Here is a 4,672-nt window from a genome sequence, read left to right as displayed (position 1 = left end):
GAGGCAGCCCAGTCAGGAGGGAAATCCTGACCCGTTCGCGGAGCATAAGAGTTGGGCTGTTGCTGAAGCCAGTCAGGAAGGAAATCTTGACCCGTTCGCGAGCATAAGAAGAGTTGGGCTGTTGCTGAAGCAGTCAGGAAGGAAATCTTGACCCGTTCGCGTAGCATAAGAGTTGGGCTGTTGCTGAAGCCAGTCAGGAAGAGATCTTGACCCGTTCGCTAGCATAAGAGTTGGGCGTGTTGCTGAAGCCAGTCAGGAAGGAAATGTTGACCCGTTCGCGAGCATAAGAGTTGGGCTGTTGCTGAAGCCAGTCAGGAAGGAAATCTTGACCCGTTCGCGAGCATAAGGTTGGGCTGTTGCTGAAGCCAGTCAGGAAGGAAATTTGACCGTTCGCGAGCATAAGAGTTGGGCTGTTGCTGAAGCAGTCAGGAAGAAATTTGACCCGTTGCGTAGCATAAGAGTTGGGCTGTTGCTGAAGCCAGTCAGGAAGGAATGTTGACTCCGTTCGCGAGCATAAGAGTTGGGCTGTTGCTGAAGCCAGTCAGGAAGGAAATGTTGACCCGTTCGCGAGCATAAGAGTTGGGGCTGTTGCTGAAGCCAGTCAGGAAGGAAATGTTGACCCGTTCGCGAGCATAAGAGTTGGGCTGTTGCTCGAATAGTGAACATTGTACTAAAAGGCTCTGTGTGTAGATTGATGAAGACCATGTTTTATGTATGAGGGAAAAAACTATTGAATCCATTTCAGAATAAATTACGTAACAAAATGTAGAAAAAGTCAAGAGGTCTGAATACTTTCCAAATGCACTGTAGCCATTTTATTTAGACTTGTTATTCTTCTCTGTTATTCACTGTGTATTTATTTCTTGTGTCACTATTTTATATGTTGTATTATCAACTCGGCATTGTTGGAAAATGACCCATAGGTCAGCATTTCACTATTAGCATACATCTGTTGTTTACGAAGCAAATGACAAATGAAATTTGATTGTGATTGAAATAGGTGCCGGCAGTCATTTTGGGTGCCTGAACTCTGCAATATGTTTAAGCCAATATTCTGTTAGAGGTTCTGGAAGTCAAGCAGTAGAATATGTGAGGTGCTGGAACTCAGTTCTGGTGTTCTGTTCAATGTCAAGCTTGTCTATTTCCATCAGTGATTCAAGCAGCAAATGGACACAAAAGCAGACGCTAATACAACGCTGTTAAAGAGCAAATTCTTCTGGTAATAATTTGTGCTTCAGTGTCTTGTCAGTGTTGGAAGAGATACTCTGGAGCAGCTGCAGTGTGTCTGGGGCTGCTGTGTGTTCTCCTACTGGCTGGGATCARAGGCCTGTTACTCTACCGTGAGTTTGACATGTTCACACTCAAACATTCTTCATCATCTGTGGTGTAATGACCAGGGTTCAATTACATTTACATTCCAGTCAATTCCATTCAGAAAGTACACCAAAATCCAATTCCAAGAATTGGAAATCAATTGGAATTCCAGTGTACTTCCTGAATTGACTGGAATTGAAATGCAACTGACCCCAACCCTGGTCATGTCTGATTAACTTTTACACTGTTACCTTGTTCAATGATCATATTATTTCACAGAGAGAAACCAGTTGACCAGCTCCAACACCCTGACCAAAGAGAGGGACCAGCTACAGACAAGCGACAACAACCTGACTGCAGAGAGAGACCAGCAACAGACTAGCAACAACACCCTGACCTTAGAGAGAGACCAGCTACAGACCAGATACAACAACCTGACTGCAGAGAGAGACCAGCTACAGACCAGATACAACAACCTGACTGAAGAGAGAGACCAGCTACAGACCAGATACAACACCCTGACCAAAGAGAGCTACCAGCTACAGAAAGAGATAGTACYTCTGAAACAATCTACAGTTGAGAAAGGTGAGTCAAATTGTCTCATTACTGTTCTGTTTGACAGTCTCTGTATCAGTTCACATGTCACTTACCAYCAGGAAATGTAACTTATATTAAATGAACAATGTGATAAATATTCTCCAACTTCCAAACCGTCCATTAGTTAGTGCCCTGTCTTCCTTGAGTGTCTGATTGATACTTAATTCAATGTTGTATTAAAGTGACTAAAGCAAGAAATGTTCAACTTACAGTGTGTCCGCGAGGTTGGAAGAAGCTTGGTAGCAGTTGTTACTACGTCTCTACTGAGTACAAATCCTGGGAGGAGAGCAGACAGGACTGCAGATATAGAGGAGCAGACCTGGTGGTTATCAAGAGCCAAGAACAACAGGTGTGTCAGAGAGAGAGAGAAAGAGAGCGTGACAGAGTGAGAGAGAGTGAGAGACAGAGAGAGTGAGAGAGAGTGAGAGAGCGAGTGAGATTAGTTGACAGACATAGAGAGTGAGAGAGTGAGAAAGTGAGTGAGTGAGAGACAAAAACAGAGGGATAGAGTGAGAGAGAGAGTGAGAGAGAGAGAGAGAGAGAGAGAGAGAGAGAGAGAGAGAGAGAGAGAGAGAGAGAGAGAGAGAGAGAGAGAGAGAGAGAGAGAGGAGAGAGAGAGAGAGAGAGAAGAGAGAGAGAGAGAGAGAGAGAGAGAGAGAGAGAGAGAGAGAGAGAGAGAGAGACTATGTATTAACAATGTTGTTGTCTCTTCCACAACTACAGACATTAGTCAACTGGTTTATGTGGAGTGTATGACTATGTCTGGATTGGTCTGACTGACTCTGTTACTGAGGGGACCTGGAAATGGGTGGACGACACACGACTGACCACAACGTAAGACATTAATGAATTGTGTGTCACTATGAAATCCCTGTCTGGAGTAGGAGGTTCAAATTGGACAGCCTGATTCTATGTGTTTTTCTCCTACAGGTATTGGAACAGTGGACAGCCTGATTCTATGTGTTGTTTCTCTACAGGTATTGGAACAGTGGACAGTCTGATTCTATGTGTTGTTTCTCCTACAGGTATTGGAACAGTGGACAGTCCTGATTCTATGTGTTGTTTCCCTACAGGTATTGGAAAGTGGACAGCTGATTCTATGTGTTGTTTCTCCTACAGGTATTGGAACAGTGGACAGCCTGATTCTATGTGTTGTTTCTCTACAGGTATTGGAACAGTGGACAGCCTGATTCTATGTGTTTGTTTCTCCTACAGTTTTTGGAACAGTGGACAGCCTGATTCTGTGTTGTTTCTCTACAGGTATTGGAACGTGGACAGTCTGATTCTTGTGTTGTTTCTCTACAGGTATTGGAACAGTGGACAGTCTGATTCTATGTGTTGTTTCTCCTACAGGTATTGGAACAGTGGACAGCCTGATTCTATGTGTTGTTTCTCCTACAGGTATTGGAACAGTGGACAGCCTGATTCTATGTGTTGTTTCTCCTACAGGTATGGAACAGTGGACAGCCTGATTCTATGTGTTTGTTTCTCCTCCAGGTATTGGAACAGTGGACAGTCTGATTCTATGTGTTGTTTTTCCTACAGGTATTGGAACAGTGGACAGCCTGATTCTGTGTTGTTTCTTCTACAGGTATATGACAAGTGGACAGCCTGATTCTATGTGTTGTTTCCCTACAGGTATTGGAACATGGACAGTCTGATTCTATGTGTTGTTTTCCTACAGGTATTGGAACAGTGGACAGTCTGATTCTATGTGTTGTTTCTTCTACAGGTATTGGAACAGTGGACAGTCTGTTCTGTGTGTTTTCCTACAGGTATTGGAACAGTGGACAGTCTGATTCTATGTGTTGTTTCTCCTACAGGTTTTGGAACAGTGGACAGCCTGATTCTATGTGTTGTTTCTCCTACAGGTATTGGAACATTGGACAGCCTGATTCTATGTGTTGTTTCTTCTACAGGTATTGGAACAGTGGACAGCCTGATTCTATGTGTTGTTTCTCCTACAGGTATTGGAACAGTGGACAGCCTGATTCTATGTGTTGTTTCTCCTACAGGTATTGGAACAGTGGACAGCCTGATTCTATGTGTTTGTTCTCCCTACAGGTATTGGAACAGTGGACAGCCTGATTATATGTGTTGTTCTCCTACAGGTATTGGAACAGTGGACAGCTGATTCTATGTTGTTGTTTCTCCTACAGGTATTGGAACAGTGGAGAGCCTAAATGGTGGAAGAGCTGAGAACTGTGTGTATTTCTACTCCTCGTCATCAGACACCGGAGCTTGGTGGGACTATTACTGTTACTATAAATACAGATGGATCTGTGAGAAATAGGATTCATCCTCTGTACTCTCTAAACTGCTAAATAAGATTTTGCTAAGTACTATCAATGAGAAACTATTTTCTGCTTATTCAATATACTTGTAAGTCATACAATATAAACAATACAAATGTATAATACATTAATAAAAAATACAAAACATATGCAATAACAAATACAATAATTGATACAGAAGACTGTTCTCTCTGTTGTCGTGGAAATTCACCACTAAGGACTCAATTCAAAGGAAAATGAATCAATCTTTATTATCACATCTAGAGGTTTATTGATGTTATTTTTTATTTTATTACTTTTAGTTTAGTCTCTTGCAATATTTTCTTAACTCTTCTTGAACTGCACTGTTGGTTAAGGGCTCGTAAGTCATCTTTCACTGTAAAGTCTACACTTGTTGTATTCGGAGCATGTGACAAATAAAGTTTGATATGATTTGATTTGAGACCCTTTATACTGCGAACAAACAA

The 4,672-nt window shown here is 42.3% G+C and overlaps 1 long non-coding RNA gene across 1 annotated transcript; it reads left to right on the top strand.

The window, feature by feature from the left end:
* Nucleotides 1–438: 438 nt before the first annotated feature.
* On the top strand, nt 439–4,285 carry LOC112076085 (uncharacterized). The gene is made up of 5 exons (XR_002895105.2): nt 439–1,340; nt 1,594–1,899; nt 2,124–2,260; nt 2,635–2,745; nt 4,071–4,285. It is a non-coding gene; the product is annotated as an uncharacterized lncRNA (long non-coding RNA).
* The last annotated feature ends 387 nt before the right edge of the window (nt 4,286–4,672 follow it).

Source organism: Salvelinus sp. IW2-2015, unplaced genomic scaffold, assembly GCF_002910315.2.
Source record: "Salvelinus sp. IW2-2015 unplaced genomic scaffold, ASM291031v2 Un_scaffold3558, whole genome shotgun sequence".
NCBI classification, from domain to species: domain Eukaryota; kingdom Metazoa; phylum Chordata; class Actinopteri; order Salmoniformes; family Salmonidae; genus Salvelinus; species Salvelinus sp. IW2-2015.
This window is presented reverse-complemented; position numbering and strand designations above follow the sequence as displayed.